At 41.8% G+C, this 18,097-nt stretch overlaps 1 non-coding gene across 1 annotated transcript; it reads right to left on the bottom strand.

Annotated features, from left to right (window-relative positions):
* Positions 1–17,389: 17,389 nt before the first annotated feature.
* On the bottom strand, positions 17,390–17,495 carry LOC133802886 (small nucleolar RNA R71). Its single transcript, XR_009877633.1, has one exon. It is a non-coding gene; the product is annotated as a small nucleolar RNA R71 (small nucleolar RNA).
* Positions 17,496–18,097: the final 602 nt, after the last annotated feature.

Here is an 18,097-nt window from a genome sequence, read left to right as displayed (position 1 = left end):
AGGGGCTCAATGACAGTCTTTTTTATTTTTTTTGTTTTTTATATTTGTTTGTAAACAATTGCCCTTGGGCTTAGTTCGAGCTTTTTCTCCTCAGGACAAATTTAATTTCAATTTATATATCTAACTTTTAATCTATTTTTCTTTCCTTGATTATCTCTCATGTTTATGACTTCTTAGACTTGTACATTCGAGATTTTAGGAATCGATTTTTAGATTGGGATAGATATTTTAAGCTTGGTTATATCCAAACTTAATGTGTTGATTTATATCATACCTGTTAAGAATCAGGCCTCGGACCCGTTTATATCCGAGATTTTAAATATTTTAAACTTAGTTCGTGTTAGGTTTATTGCCAACTTGAGTTTTAAAAAACCCTTGGTTTTAACAATTTTCCCCAACTTTCAAAGTATTCTACCTAGTAGCATCCAAGGTTTTAAATGATCAAAACTGAGTTTATGCTAGGTCTATTGACATCTCGAGCTCTTAAAAAAGCCATCGAATATCCAATTTTCCTAACTTCTAAATTTTGGGACCTGGTTGTATCCAGGGTTTTAAATGATTTAAACTTAGTTCGTGCTAAGTTTATTGACATCTCGAGCTCTTAAAAATCCGTCGAATAATCAATTTTCCAAGCTTCTAAGTTTCTGACATGGTTGTATCCAGGATTTTAAGTAATTTAAACTCATCCGACAACCTTATTTTGATCCACCTCGAGTTATATGCCCCCCAAGTAACCAGAATGTAGAGACTTTCTTGGTTGCTTTTACAAAGATCATTTCACGAGCTAATACAACCTTAAAAAGAAAAATTATTTAAAACCACTTTAACAAGAAAAATTACACAATAATCCCCTGTTATTTAATTAAATGGCTTTTATAATTAAGCCTTACATGGATGATTGCACTACTGATAATACTTTTTTAGGTGCATGGCGTTCCAGGTCCGTGGGACTGTTTCTCCACTAAGCCGAGCTAACTTGAAAGTTCCTTCATGCAAAACTTCCACGATCTGGTATGGTCCTTCCCAGTTCGGGCCTAAAACGCCGTCCTTGGGATCCTTGCTTGCCAAAAAGACCTTTCGGAGAACCAGGTTGCCCAATCCAAAACTACGTCTCTTGACCTTAGAATTAAAGTAACGAGTGATTTTCTGTTGATAATGGGTGAGCTGTAACTGTGAATCCTCTCGTTTCTCATCAATCAGGTTGAGTGATGCATTCATGGCTGAATGTCTTTTGCCTGTGAGTAGCCACCCTAGCTTCGACTGGAAGGACGACCTCGCTTCCAAAATTTTAGGAGAAAGAAGTGTGTCCTGTGGGAAGTTTGGTATGCCCAAAGTACTTGCGGGAGCTGCTTAGGCTAGACTCCTTTGGCCTCATCTAACCTTTTTTTAAGGCTCGCCTTTAGGGTCTTATTCACAGCCTCGACCTGTCCATTGGCCTATGGATATGCTATCGATGAAAAACTCTTAATAATGTCGTACTTTTCACAGATGTTGGTGAATAGATCACTGTCGAACTGGGTCCCATTATCCGACATGATCTATTTAGGAAGCCCAAACCGACATACAATGTTCTTCACCACAAAGTCCAGGATTCTCTTTGAAGTGATGGTTGCCAATGGCTCGGCCTCTACCCACTTTGTGAAATAGTCGATTGCCACCACCGCGTAATGAACTCATCCCTTTCCCATAGGTAAGGATCCTATTAGGTCAATTCCTCAGACTGCAAATGGCTATGGGGATGAGATCATTGTTAGCTCGAATAGAGCAGCTCGGGCAACTGTGGAAAAGCACTGGCATTTGTCACATTTATGAACATGGGAGATGGATTCTTTTGTTAAAGTAGGCCAAAAATAGCCATGCCTCAATATTTTCAATGCTAGGTTTTGCCCCCCAGCATGATCTCCACAAAAGCCTTCATGTACTTCTTGCAGAATGGTCTTAGCCTCCTCAGGCAGAACACACCGTAGGAGAGGCAATGAATGACCATGTCGGTATAATGTACCATCCACTATCACATACCTCGGGGCTTGATAGAGTATTTTTCTTGCGTCCTTTCTTTCCTCAGGTAGCCTTCCCGTTGTAAGGTATTCCATTAGGGGGTCATCCAGGTCGTCCTTGTATTGATCATCTCGACCTTTACCATTTTTTCTGTCACCCTCAGACTCTCCAAGAACTCCACTGGCACTACATTCAAAGTCTCAACTTCCTTGGTGGTGGCAAGCCTTGCCAAAGTGTTAGCATTAGAGTTCTACTCGCGAGGTATCTGTTCAACAATATTGTACTCAAATTATGATAGCTCCCCCTTTACTTTAGCTAGGTAAGCCACCATCTTGGTGCCTCGAGCTTGATACTCCCCCAACACCTGATTGACCATGAGCTGAGAATCGTTAAAACACTAAACAGCCTTCACTTTGAGCTCCTTCGCCACTCTAAGTCCAGCTAGAAAGGCCCCATATTTGGCTTCATTGTTGGATGCTTCGAATCTGAATCTCAGAGATGTATGGAATCGATGCCCTTCTGGAGAGATTAATATGATCCCAGCTCCGGATCCGTTCTTGTTTGATGACCTATCTACAAATATTTTCCATAACCCCTGCACCGGTTCCTTCAAAAGCTCCTCTTGAAATCTGGTGCCTTCAGCCACAAATCAGCAAGGGCCTGACTTTTTTTTGAGGTTCATGGTACATATAGTATCTCAAACTAGCTGAGTTCAATCGCCCATTTTAAAAGATGTCTCGACGTTTCAGGATTTTGCAATACCTGCCTTAAAGGTTGGTCGGTCATGACGTGGATTGAATGGGAATGGAAATATGGTCTGAGCTTCCTAGAAGCCAATATTAGATAGAATGCCATCTTTTCTATCAGTAGATACCGTGATTCAGCTCCGAGAAGTCTCTTGCTTATATAATACACCAGTTTTTGCGTGCAGTCTTCTTCTCGAACTAACACGGCACTGACTGTACTTTCTGTCACAGCCAAATAAAGGAACAGAGGTTCTTTAGACATAGGCTTAGACAATACTGGGGGCTCGACTATGTGCATTTTAAGGTCGAGGAATGCCTGCTCGCACTCCTCAGTCCATTCAAATTTTTCGTTCCCTCTGAGCAAGTTGTAGAACGGCAAGCACTTGTTAGTGGGTTTTGAGATAAAATGGTTTAGGGCTGCCAACTTTCCAGTCAGACTCTGAACTTCTTTACGCGACCTAGGTGAGGGCATTTCCAACAATGATCTAACTTTATCAGGGTTCGCCTCTATCCCCCTTGTATTGACTATGAATCCCAAAAAATTTCCCAATGCCACTCCAAAAGTACACTTATGGGGATTCAGACTCATGTTATACCTCCTCAAGATCTCAAAACATTCATTCAGATCGGATACATGGTTATCGATAGTTTTGGATTTGACTAGCATATCATCGACGTACACTTCCATATTTTTCCCGATCTGACCAACAAACATTTTGTTGACTAACCATTGGTAGGTAGCTCCGGATTCTTCAGCCTGAAGGGCATAACTTTATAACAATATACATTAGTTGGAGTCATAAAACTAGTATGGTTTTGGTCCGCAGGATTCATCGTGATCTGGTTATATCAAGAATACGCATCCATGAAGGACATGAGCTCGTGTCCCACGGTGGCATCTACCAACTGATCAATCCTCGGTAGTGGAAAACAATCTTTAGGATAAGCTTTGTTCAGGTTGGAGAAATCAATGCAGGTCCTCCACTTTTCGTTTGGCTTCGAGACCAGCACATGATTCGCGACCCAGATCAGGTATTTGTTGGAAATGTGCCCTGAAAGCATATGTAGTGGACATTGTTTTTATGAAATAAATAAATAAATTGAATTTGTTATGCATATATTTTATGGACTATATTATTCTATGATAATATTATGTAAATATTAGGAAAATTCCTAAGTTCAAATATGTAATCTCAAACACGTATTAGTACGAAAGGATTGTGTTTGAGATAAATGAACTTGAATAGTTCGCAGTAAAATAAAGTTATGGAATCTTTAGATTAATTACTGCAAGTACGGTCCACTAGTATTATGAATACATGTGATCTAGATCCGGATCACTAGTGTGGTAGGACACTTTAGTGGAGGTGCTTTATATATTAGAGAATATATAGAACTGGACCAGATATGTTTATTAATACTTAGTTAAATACCGTTTCGAAGTATTAATTAAATATATCAACTGATGATCATATACAAATAGATCTTAATCCTGAGGTTACTATGAACTCCTGTTTATGTTATATGAGTTCTTTGATTCACTTGTTAGGGTCTGTCAGAATGATCAGGCTAAAAACTTTTGTTTTGGGAACTCATTAATATAGATGGCTGGGGACATAGTATACAGATATGGAATCTATACCTTCTCGCAAGAGATTGAATGATGGTTCTCTTAAGGGTTGACTTTTGGGACTGAAAGGTTATTGAGCTCAAATTCATAATTTAGTTATGAATTAACCTTCACTAGTAGAGTCAATGGTACTTAAGGAAACAAGACATAATTAAAAGGGTAAAACGGTAATTTTATTCCCGATTAATTATGAACCATTATTAGAGGGTCAAGTTGTATGCAATGATTATATCAATGGACGCTTTATGATTATAAAGTACTCAGTAAATGAAATGTCTATAATTACAAGAGTGCAGTCTCATATTTATAGTGGAATAATCATGAGATTAATAAATTAAGATTATTTAATTAAAGAGTTTAATTGATAATCTCAAATTTATTGGAGCTTGGAATTATAGGTCCATAGGTCCCCTAGCGGCTCTATCAACACTGTTCAAGGTAAGAGTTGATATGAAGGGAAAATAGTTTAAAGACATATTTAAGAAGAAACTTGTTCTTCAGGCCAAATATGTAATTATATGATAATAGTGATTAATTAATTAATTACAAATTAGTTGTAGTTAACAAAATTAATTAATATTTAATTATTGTATAATTTTTGAAATTATACTAAATAATTAAATTAAATTTCGAAATTTAATTAAATAATTAATTAATTGTAATTTTCGAAATTATGATTAATTAAATATTTATTTTAGAAAATTTTGGATTTAATTAATTGGTAGAATTAATTAAATATCTTTATTTGAGTGGGAGAAAATAATCTGATAAGTTCAAATTGGATTTGAATTTAAAAGATTAATATTTATTAAAATAATTAATTATATTTGATAATTAATTTGAATTCAAATTTGAATTAGTTATCAGGTTGTTAGATCTTATCTGACAAAGAAATTTGAATAAATAATTAAATAAAATTTGAAAAAACAAATATCCCTAGAAATTAGGAAGCTACACGTTCACACATAGTCCAGGACTGTGTGTGGCGTGTAGCACCAGTGTTTTTTCAGGGATGGGATTTTCAATTTTAATTAATTAATTAATTAATTAATGGATAATTCGAAAATTGGTTTTTGGATTTTTTCATTAATGGAATAATTAATTAATTAAAAATTAAATTGTAAAATGGTTACAGATTTAATTTTTAAATTTTGAATTTTTTCTGTTAAGTATGACTGATCAGAAAATTATTCAAATAAGAAAAAAGTGAAGAGAGTGAGACTACTCTGACAATTCGCTCTGTGAAAAATAGAACGATAGTTTTCTCTCTCCCTGAAAATAAAGAACCAATTCTCAGGCCTATTCTCTTGATCTCATGAGTTGAGTACATCAAGAAGAATAAAAAATAAACTATCCTTCATTCTCTAAGTGCCCACACATTTCTTGAGGTGTAGAGAACGCTTTGGAAGATCTTGGTGTGAGTACGTGGAGCGGCTTGGATAGGAAGATCGTTCTAAATACGAGAAGATAGCAAGGACACTTGATAGGCTTCAAGAGGTATGATTTCTATCACTATCTTGCTTATGATTAATGTATGTATATTAATGGATCCACATATTTAAAGGTAGTTTAAATATGTTACAAAATTTTTGTTGTACACTGGGCCAACCACACCACCTTTCCGCTGCGTATTAGGAAACGCGTTCCTAACAGTATTTTGCTTCACGAATAAACCCACACTTTAATAGTCGAGCTACTTCTTCTTCCAACACTTCAGCTCGGACTGTTCCCAAACATCTCTGTTTTTGGGATTTTGTAGGCACGCTTTTGTCCAAGTTTAGAGTGTGCATGATCACACTCGGGCTTATTCCCACCATGTCTTCATGCGACCAGGCGAAAACATCTAGATTCCCTCGTAAAAATTTAACCAGCTCCATTTTCCTTTCATCACCAAGATTTTTCCCAATCTTAATGACTCTTGAAGCGTCTTTGGGATCTATGTTTACTTCCTCGATCTCCTCAATAGCTTGGAGCTCTGATTTGTCCTCGCCCATTCGTGGGTTGATATCATCACTTAGGGCGATGTCACTATCCTTTGCTTCTTGAGGTTCTTCCGTCCCACAAACAACTTCCTTTTCCTGGGACTCCTCACCTCCGTCACTTATGGCCATTGCTTGTTGCCCGGGTTGTGATTTTCCCTTCATAGAAATGTTATAGCATTCCCTAGCAGCAATCTGATCGCCTCTAATGGTGGATATTCCCGCAGATGAGGGGAATTTGATTGCTAGGTGGCGAATAGAGGTTATGGCTTCAAACGATATCAACGCAAGTCGGCCCAAAATCGCATTGTACACGGCTGGACAATCGATGACCACGAACTCAAGCAGCCAGGAGACAGTTCGTGGACCTTCACCCAACGTTATCACTAATTTGATTGTTCCTATGGCAACCGACCCTTCACCCAAAAACCCTTATAGAATTATTGAGGTTGCCTTTAGCTCGATTACAGACAATCCCATTTTTTCTAAGGTGGACCTAAAAAGTAGATTCACAGAACTCCCGTTGTCTACTAGTGTCCTTCGAACTCTTCGGTTGGCAAGCTGAACAATTATGACCAGAGGATCGTTATGTAGGAACTGGACATGACTGACATCTTCCTCTGTAAAAATGATTAGTTGCTTCTCCAATCCCTGCTGCTTTAATGATTGTTGTTCCAGGACGAACTCCATTCCATTATGGGACTTCAATTCATTGATGTACCTCTTCTAGGCACCTTTGCTCGTGCTTGCCAGATGAGGTCCTCCCAAAATGGTGGCTATATCTCCTCCTATTATCGAAGGAGGATTATCCTGATTCATCTGAGCTCCGGCTTGATTCATTGGAGCTTCAGGAGCTAACGAAGGGTTTTGTCCCGCGGGCTGACTGGGAGTCGCTTGATTCCAGGCGTACTGGGCCAAAGGTCCCGCCCTGATGAGAGTCTCGATCTCATCCTTCAGCTGTCTACAGTCATCAGTATTATGACCGATATCATTGTGGAATCGGCAAAACTTTGAAGGATCTCTCTTCGCTCTTTGGTTTTTTAGCGGTTTTGGCTTCTTCCATGGAAGGCGAGTAGAATTAGCTAAGAAGATGCGCTCTCTCATATCCGTGAGATCGGTATATGTTGTGTAGACCGGTTTAAATTTATCCACGGACTTGTTTTTCTTTGTTCCGCTCCGGTCGCCCTCACCATTTCCCTTCCTCTTATTATTTCCCCCTTGGTTATTCTGGGCAATGGTTTGAGCCGTAGTTGCAAAATCTGTTGCCGCTCCAACATGCTAGACAGGGACTTGGCTGTTTCCTACGGCAGAAGCTCGAGCCTCTTCTAGATTAACCCATCTTTGAGCTCGTGTCAAGAACTCGTCCATGGTATTAACTCTTTTCCTCTGTAACTCTTGGCACAGGTCGCCTCCAACTAGAATTCCCGTCCTCATTGCCATGAGCTTGGAGCTTTTGTCAACATCTCTAGCTCACACAACGACATTGGCAAACCTACTTAGATACGCTTTCAATGATTCACCGGGCTGATGCTTTACATTAGCCAATGAGCCAGCCTTAATTTGAGTTGCCTGGGAAGCCTTGAATGCTCTCTTAAAATTAGTGGAAAAAATCTTCCACGAGCTGATTGAATGACTTTTGTATTGTTTGAACCACTACCTGGCTGGACCAATCAGAGTCGAGGGGAATATAAGGCTCCTTAGATCGGGTCCAACATTGTGGGCCATCATTATGGTGTTGAACATCCCCAGGTGATCAGATGGATCCCCATCTCCGTCAAACTTTGACAGATGTGGCATCCTGAAACCCACTGGATATGCGGCCACCGCAATATTCGGGGCGAAAAGCTCGAGCTCATCCTCTAAGTCACACTCATCTTTCTCTTTCTCTAATGGAAGCTTCTTCATTAGCTCCTCCATCTAGGCCAACCTTTCGAGGGTTTGGTCCTTGGTCCCTTGGTTATTCTGGGGTTGTTCAATAGCTCTCATCTTATCATACGCGTTTGGCGGGTTGTTGTCTCTCCAAGTTCGGGCTTGGTTTTGTGGGACATTCCCGTTGTCACATACTTCGGAAGGACCTCCCTCTTGACGAGTGTAACTGACTCCTTCATCACAAGATGAATTTCTTCTTTGCGAATTTAGGTGATCACGCAGATCAGGCTGTGGATTATACTGAGGGCTTTAAGCCGAAATCAGATTTGTTCCTTAGATCGTCCTCGGACCTACCGGACCTACCACTTCGACGAATTTCTGTCCAACAACTTCCATTTGCGAAGCTCAAAGCTCACGGTTGAGGCCAAGGATCTGGATTTTTGGTACGTGTCCATGGGACATAGGTATGGGCAGACGGAGGAGGATTTCTTCTACTGCCTCCATAAGCAGGAATGTCTCGTGTAGGACGAGGTGGTGTCGGAGGTCTTATGGATGACAGGGGATGCCTAACTGGTGAGGCAATCCTTGTCCCATCAGGGCGAACTAAATTAGCTTGCCTCTATTTTGTCCCATCATTTCCATCTCTCTGCGCCTGGCGATCCAACCATGACGCATGAGGGTTGGCTGGAACATTTTGTCTCTGTGAACCTACTCCAGCCCCTCCTCATGGGTTGCCATGGGTATTTCCAGGCGCGTGCGATGGAGGTACTAAACTTGGGGTCGCGGTTCTAGCCGATCAGCTGACGTGCCGATTGTGGCGTGCTGCCCCTTTGGCACACCCACATGGGGCCATTTTGTAAGTGAGCATGCCTTGGTGCTTGATCATTAGTCAAGTCTTGCACCAAGCAACCTCATGGGATAGGGTAGTGGCAGTTTTGTAATTATGCATATGTCTCCCAGACAAAAATCATATATGTTACTGGGAAGACCTTACTTCCCTAGAAGGCTCCTTAGGGGGAGGTGACCTGGCGACTTAGGGAAGCACCATGGCCATCAGCAGATAGGGGCCAAAGCTGTGTACTCCCTTGCCATATCAAGGCTATATATTAATAAAACAATATTTATCCATACTTGCCCCTGTGTGCTTCCTTGTTGCCTATGTGTTACTTGTTTGTTATCTTCGTTGGGCCATTGCGTGCCACTTGCCTTGTTGTGTGCTTTGTGTTGTATGGATGTTCCTAGGAATGACTTGCTTTGTGCTTGCTCATACTTCGTTATTGCCCGTTGCATGTCCGAGATGTGTATGTGGCTAACCACTGAGTTTGTTTGCATGTAGGTGTGTGTTGTAGGGTGACTTGCTAGCTTGAAGAGTCTGCAAGTGCCGCACGTTCCGTCTACTTGGAGTACCCAAATAGTCGGCCCGTGATAGTTGGTATCAGAGCCATGTTAGAAAGAGCTTGGCAAAACACACTAATGGTGAGAAACACTCAGAGGATCGAAGCACTTGAGACCGTGGGATTGAAACCGTGGGCCAAGCAAGAACTTCAAAGACAGCGTGTGTCTGATCTAGCCACCGCTCAAGCAGCTGCTGAACGCTTAACAGACTACACTCCAGAGAGCAGCCTGCCGAAAAAGGCTACCCCTCCAACCAGCTCAAGTAGCGCTGGGAGTAAGAAGTCTGGGAAGTCATGGCAGGGCAAGAGTGGGGGAGAGAAGAGGACAGTTGAGTCTAATTCTTCTAGCGGTACAGATGCCGCTAGCTTGTTGGCTCTACAAAGGCCCATATAAGTCGGCTGTTTGCCCTTACCGGGGCAAGTTGAATGCCCTCATTGGCCAAGAACAACATGGTGAAGGAGAAGAGGAAGACGAAGAGTACGCGCACATTGGCGCTGTCCGGCTGTTGAATGCTCTCAAGAAACACGGTGAAAAAGGGAAGAAGACCCTAGGAAAGGGGCTAATGTTCGTGGATGCCACCATCAATGGCAAGCCCTCCAAAAGCGTGATGATCGATACGAGCGCCACCCACAACTTCATCTCTAAACTCGAAGCAAAGCGACTGGGACTAAATCTGGAGAAGGATGTCGGCCGCATGAAAGCGGTCAACTCCAAGGCCTTGGCCACAACTGGCGTGGCTAAAGGGGTAAAAGTTAGAATCGACACGTGGGAGGGGCAGACTGACTTAGTGGTGGTCCATATGGACGACTTTGATGTAGTCTTGCGAATGGAATTTCTAACCGAGAAAGGTGCCATTCCCATCCCTGCCACTGGGAGCTTGCTCATAATGGGAGAGACTCCTGCAATGGTGCCTGCAAAGGTGAAACCACCCCCTGGTGTGAAGCTTCTATCAACTTTATAGTTCAAGAAGGGTGTGAAGAAGCAGGAGCCCACTTATGTAGCGGTACCCACTGTGTTCGAAGAAGCAGTGGAAGAGATTGTTCCACTAGAAATTACGAGGGTCTTAAAGATGTATGGGGATGTGATGCCAGATAAACTCCCCAAAGCCTTGCCACCAAAGAGGGGGATTGATCACCCGATAGAGCTGGTGCCGGGAGCAAAACCTCCAACAAAAGCACCTTACAGAATGGCACCCCCTGAGCTAGAAGAGTGGAGGAGACAACTAAAAGAGTTATTAGAGGCAGGCTTCATCAGACCGTCGAAGGTGCCAATTGGCGCACCGGTGCTATTCCAGAAGAATCACAATGGGAGCTTGAGACTGTGCATTGATTATAGGGCTCTCAACAAGGTGACAGTTCGCAACACCTACCCCATCCCTCTGATCGCTGATTTGTTCGACCAGCTAAGTGGAGCCAAATACTTCACAAAGTTGGACTTGAGATCGGGCTACTATTAGGTGAGGATTGCAGATGGGGATGAACCAAAGACAAGGTGTGTTACTCAATACAGAGCATTTGAGTTTTGAGTAATGCCGTTTGGGTTGACAAATGCCCCTGCTACTTTCTGTACACTGATGAACCAAGTATTCCACGAGTATCTAGATAAGTTCATGGTGGTGTACTTGGATGATATCGTGGTTTATAGCACCATGATTGAAGAGCATCAAGAACACTTGGCTCAAATGTTTCAGAAGTTGAGAGAGAACCAGCTATATGTGAAGCGCGAGAAATGCTCGTTTGCACAGGAGAGCATCAAGTTCCTAGGCCACGTTGTGGAACGTGGCTGAATTCGTATGGATCTGGAGAAGGTGAGGGAATCCAAGAATGGAAAGCCACCACAAATGTGAAAGAACTCTGCTCCTTCTTGGGCCTAGCCAACTACTATAGACGATTTGTGGACGGCTACTCAAGAAGGGCGACACCCTTGACCGAGCTTCTGAAAAAGGGTGTGACTTGGGCGTGGAGTGACAAGTGTGCTGAAGCATTCAGGAGTTTGGAGGAAGCCATGATGAAGGATCCTGTTCTTGCCTTGCCAAATGTTAGCAAGCCCTTCAAAGTACAGACAGATGCCTCAGATTATGCTCTGGGAGGGGTACTAGTACAAGAAGATCACCTGGTTGCATATGAGAGCCGCAAGCTGTCTGAAGCTGAGAGGCGGTATACTACCCAGGAGAAGGAACTCCTCGCAGTTATCCATTGCTTGCGAGTGTGGAGGCATTACTTGCTGGGGTCAAAGTTCTTGGTGAAGACGGATAATGCAGCGGTTAGTCATTTCCTTACTCAACCGAAATTGACCCCTAAGCAGGCTCGATGGCAGGAGTTCGTGGCAGAATTCGACTTCCATTTTGAGCACAGGGCAGGACACTTGAACCAGGCAGCTGACGCCTTGAGACGCAAAGCAGAATTGGCGACTCTAAAGATCTTGGCTAGTTTGTCGGCTAGCGTGGTGAACACTCCACTCAAGGAGCGCATCAAAGAAAACCTGGAGAAAGACCCGGTTGTCAGGACCATCCTGAAGCTCGTAAAAGAAGGCAAGACTCGCCAGTTCTGGGTGGCGGATGATCTTCTGTAGGCTAAAGGGGGACGCTTGTATGTTCCGAAAGTTGGAGATTTGCGGAGGACATTACTAAGCGAGTGTCATGACACCTTGTGGGCAGGTCATCCAGGGTGGTAGAGAACCCATGCCCTCTTGAAGCAGGGATACTACTGGCCACAAATGCGAGATGATGTAGTGGAGTACACCAAGACCTGTCTCGTTTGCCAGCAAGAAAAGGTCGATAGGAACAATACACCTGTGTTGTTGGAGCCCTTGCGAGTCCCAAGCCGACCAAGGGAGAGTGTGTCGCTTGACTTTATCACCAGTCTACCGAAGACATGGGATTTAAGTGTGATCTTGGTGGTCATGGACAGATTCTCGAAGTACGCAACATTCATCCCAGTGTCGAAGTACTGTTCGGCAGAAGAGATAGCCCGACAATTTTTCAAGAATATTGTCAAATATTGGGGAGTGCCCCAGAACATTGTTAGTGGTCGAGATGGAAGATTCATTGGGACCTTTTGGTCCACACTATTCAGTCTCTTGGGGTCACAACTGAACATATCCTCGAGCTACCATCCATAGACAGATGGGCAGACAGAAAGATTCAACGGGATGTTGGAGGAGTACTTGCGCCACTTTGTCAATGCAAATCAGAAGAATTGGCCGCAACTACTCGATGTAGCTCAATTTTTCTTCAACTCTCAAAAGAGTTCTGCATCGAATAAGAGCCCTTTTGAAGTTGTTAATGGACAGCAGCCACTGTTGCCCCACACAGTGGACAAATATCGCAGTCGGAACCCGTGAGCCTTTTACTTCACAAAAGATTGGAAGAAAACGACAGAGATTTCCCGAGCTTATTTAGAAAAAGCATAAAGAAGAATGAAGAAGTGGGCATATCAGAAGCGCAGACCACTGGAGTTTAAAGCAGGTGACTTAGTGTTAATCAAGCTGAGGCCCGAACAGTTGAGATTCCAAGAAGACAAAGACATCAGACTCGTTCGCAAGTACGAGGGTCCGGTCTCAATCATCTCAAAAGTTGGCCTAACTTCCTACAAATTCGACCTACCAACATGGATGAAGATACACCCTGTCCTTCACGTCAGCAACTTGAAGCCGTATCATGAAGATCCAGCAAATCAGGAGCACAACCAGTCAACCAGAGGAGGAGTCATCATTCAGCCAAGGAGCAAGCGTCAACCTGAAGAAATCTTGTCGGAAAGGACGGTCACCACTGACCGTAAAAAGCATAAGGAGTATCTGGTAAAATGGAAGGGGCTCACAGATGATGAGATCAGCTGGGAGAGGGCGGAAGACTTGAAGAAGCTCACGTAGAAGATTGAAGATCTACAAGCTACTTCATCGAGGACGCCAAAAAATTAAATGGGGGAGAGTGTGGCGTGCTGCCCCTTAGGCATACCCACATGGGGCCATTTTGTAAGTGAGCATGCCTTAGTGCTTGATCATTAGTCAAGTCTTGCACCAAGCAACCTCATGGGATAGGGTAGTGGCAGTTTTGTAATTATGCATATGTCTCCCAGACAAAAATCATATATGTTACTGGGAAGACCTTATTTCCCTAGAAGGCTCCTTAGGGGGAGGTGACCTGGCGACTTAGGGAAGCACCATGGCCATCAGCAGATAGGGGCCAAACGGGCCAAAGCTATGTACTCCCTTGCCCTATCAAGGCTATATATTAATAAAACAATATTTATCCATACTTGCCCCTGAGTGCTTCCTTGTTGCCTATGTGTTACTTGTTTGTTATCTTCATTGGGCCATTGCGTGCCACTTGCCTTGTTGTGTGCTTTGTGTTGTGTGGACGTTCCCAGGAATGACTTGCTTTGTGCTTGCTCATACTTCGTTATTTCCTGTTGCATGTCCGAGATGTGTATGTGGCTAACCACTGAGTTTGTTTGCCTGTAGGTGTGTGTTGTAGGGTGACTTGCTAGCTTGAAGAGTCTGCAAGTGCCGCACGTTCCGTCTACTTGGAGTACCCAAATAGTCGGCCCGTGATACCGATGACCATTAGGAGTGCCACTAGGTTGAGAATTTTGGCGATCTCATACTGTAGGCACAGAACTTGGGGTGGTAGTTCTGAGAGACCGACTTGGTTTGGATCGGTTATTCCTGTGGGACTTATGAGACCCACTTTGCCTCTTTCTGACATTAACGTCGGTTGCAAGAGGGGGTAACCGAGCCAAAACCTCCTCAATTTGCCTGTTTGCCTTAGCAAGATGGCTTCTTAACTGCATATTTTCTAATTCAACCGCAGTTAAGTAGTCTAGGTTTGGATTCGATGGCAATGACACCGAACTCCCAGTATCGTCGTGGCCCACCGGTTGCTTTCCTAGACATTGCTGAACTTCAAGGCCATACTCGTTTGAAACAGCGGTATAAGGGGCTTCCTGCCCACCAAGTTGTTCTATCTCATTATCATGCATTGAGCGAGTGACCACCATGATGAGATTTGACTAGGATTTTGAAGAAAGTACTAATCTTGCCTCTCAATGAAAGCACCAAACTGTTGACGCGTTTTTTCACCAATAGTGAATTAAGAAAATAACAAGGTTGATTAGTGCTTGATAATAAAACAAAATAAGAAATTAACTCTCAAAGACAGATCTTTTTACGTGGTTCAGTGGTTAAAATCCACCTATTCCACGAGTCTATATTATTACTGTTTCTCTCTCCATTTTGGTAGAGTTTCAGTATTACAGAATAATCGTCCCTTTTCCTGTCCAATATTCTCAGTATTTATAAAGAAATTCCTTGGACAGGTTTGGGTAACCGCGTGAGTCAATCATGGATTTACATATTTATTACATTTAATATAAAATATTCCCATTTATACTAGGATATGATCTGATCACGAAATAAATGGTCTCCTAATATCTAGGACATTAAATATTACAGGCTGGCCATAAATGATCATATAAAAGTACCTGAGTCTTTGAGGATTTATGGGTATGCAATATATTTGAGTTACCACGAGATGGATATATCTCTAAGCTTGTACTATGGAGGCCGTATGAATATCATGAGCTCGCGCTTCGCAACCTATGTATCACTAGCTCGCATAATTGATAACTCTTGAATAAAGAGTTATTTCATGTGCTTTTGAACTTATATTTGTGAAAAAATCATGAGTGATGTTAGTTTATTTTTAGTTTTTGTAGCTAACTTGGATGTTTTCATTATCTTAATTAAGTGTAATTATTTTTTAGATTTTGATAGCTATTGGGTTAAAGATAATGATTTCATAGTTAAATATTTGCACAAAGGAATGAGTGAGCTTAAGAGTCTATTGTGATGAAATTATTGTGTTGATGGCTGAATATTCAGGATTGCTGCAGCAAAACTGAAGCATTGTGATCAGCTGCATTTTGGAGCATGGAACACGTGGCAGTCAAGAGTCAAGCTTACATTTCAGCTGATATGGCAGTGGCAGAAGGAAATATCAGCATAATGGAGAAAAGGACAAAAGAGAAGGAAGACTTGTTGTTTTGGGAGGAAAAGAGGGGCATTATGGTACTTTTGGAGGAGAAGAAGATAACCTAATATACCAAAAGAATGCTCCAGCCAAAATAGACAACCAGCAGCCATTTTTGGCAAAGAAAAACCAGAAAAAAAAACAGAGAAACAAGATGAGATACCCACAAGGAAGAAGGAGGACAAGCATAGAAAGCTCAAGCATCATTTGGATTTGTTCTTTCTTCTTTTCTTAAACTTTATGTTATTAATTTATGAGTTAGATACTAAATCTGAATATTATGGGCTGTTTTGATTGTGAATTACTGTGTATGAAACCATCCATGAACTAATTTCTTGGTGGCTTGGATTGTTGATGAACCCTATGTTATAATCTATCCATTTCTTGCACTTTATTTTAGTAAAATCTCCCTTGATCATTCAAGTGTGCTTAAATTAATTTCTTCTTGTTGTTTGGCCAGCAATGGCAAGTTATTTTAATTATATTTAATGCTGGAAAGGTTAAATGTAATAGGAAAAACTTGGATGACACAAGTCATAATCTAGGTTAGGTTATGTTAGTAATTAATATAGGGATATGTTAATTACCTTGTGTAACCTATGAGAAGTGAACTGTGATTGCATTCTTAAATCTGATTTTGGCATAGGAATATGTTTAATTAGATAGAAGAATTAAGGTCATAAGATTTGGGAAAGTTTTATGCGTGTTAAATGAACTTTTTGTTATCCTGGGAGTTTTGCTAGAATATTGCTGCAGCAACACGTTCGCAATTTGTTCAGGACGAATAATATAGGGGAATTCAACAATTCAAGTCCATTTTGCAATTCATAAATTTCTCTCAATTTTCTTGTTCAGTTCAGTTTTTAATTTCAGTATTTCTATTTTATTTTAATACTTTGCTTAGTCTATAAACAACCACTTGACTTTTAATTTTCTAAAATTGTTTAGTAATTGTTTTGCTTACTTTTTAATTTGCAATCCCTGTGGAGACGATCTTGAATACTTACTACTTTATTACTTGTTTTGTGGCTGTGTACACTTGCACATTTTAATCGAATCAATTTTCACAACAAGTTTTTGGCGCCGTTGCCGGGGATTGAAATTAGAAATTCTTGTAAAATTAATTACTTGCAATTTTTTTTTTTCTTTTTGAGCTGACTTTGTTTGCTTGCTCTTGTGTTTTCTCAGGTAATTTACTATATGAACGAGCAAGAAGACATTGAACTAGCTCCTATTGACCCCGAGATTGAAAGAACAATTAGAAGAAGACTAAGGGAACAACGGGCTCAAAATCGCCTTAATATGGCTGAAGAGGTTGAAGGAGTTGAGGGTGCTAATAATGTCACTAATACAATTGCTATGGCTGATGATAGAGAGAGAGCCATAAGGGAGTACGCTGCCCCCATGTTTAATGAGCTCAATCCGGGCATTGTTAGGCCTGAAATTCAAGCACCCCAATTTGAGTTAAAGCCCGTGATGTTCCAAATGTTGCAAACAGTGGGTCAATTTAGTGGGCTGCCTACTGAGGATCCTCACCTTCATCTTCGCTCATTTTTGGAGGTGAGTGACTCCTTCAAGCTACAAGGAGTGACTGATGAGGCCCTAAGGTTGAAATTGTTCCCTTTCTCTTTGAGGGATCGAGCTAGAGCTTGGCTCAACACTCTTCCTCCCAACTCGGTGACTACATGGAATGAGTTGGCTGAAAAATTCCTGATGAAGTACTTTCCCCCTACCAAAAATGCCAAGTTTCGCAATGAAATCATGTCATTTCAGCAGCTGGAAGATGAATCATTCTGTGAAGCGTGGGAGAGATTCAAGGAATTATTGAGAAAGTGCCCACACCACGGGATCCCACATTGTATACAAATGGAGACTTTCTACAATGGGCTCAATTCTTCCACTCGTATGGTGTTAGACGCTTCAGCCAATGGGGCTATTCTCTCTAAGTCCTATAATGAAGCCTATGAGATTTTGGAGAGGATAGCTAGTAACAATTATCAATGGTCCAATGTTAGAGCCTCAACAAGTCGAAAAATGGCTGGTTTACTTGAAGTTGATGCATTGACAGCTTTGACAGCTCAAGTTTCTTCAATGACTAACCTTCTCAAGAACATGAGTTTGGGGGGAATGGTACAACCAGCTGCTATGGGCCAAGTGGCAGATGTTTCTTGTGTTTATTGTGGAGATGGGCATACATTTGACAGCTGTCCATCAAATCCTACATCAGTTTGTTACTTGGGGAATCAAAATGTGAGCCGTAACAACCCATATTCGAACTCTTACAATCCGGGTTGGAGGAACCATCCGAACTTTTCATGGGGGGGTCAAGGAGCTAGTTCAAGCGGAGCACCAATGCAAAATAAGCCTACATATCCACCGGGGTTTTCTCAACAACAACAAAGAGCTCAACCACCTCATCCTCAAGTGTCTCAATCAAGCTCTTTGGAGAGTT

The sequence above is a fragment of the Humulus lupulus genome, chromosome 9, assembly GCF_963169125.1.
Source record: "Humulus lupulus chromosome 9, drHumLupu1.1, whole genome shotgun sequence".
In the NCBI taxonomy this organism is placed as follows: Eukaryota; Viridiplantae; Streptophyta; class Magnoliopsida; order Rosales; family Cannabaceae; genus Humulus; species Humulus lupulus.
This window is presented reverse-complemented; position numbering and strand designations above follow the sequence as displayed.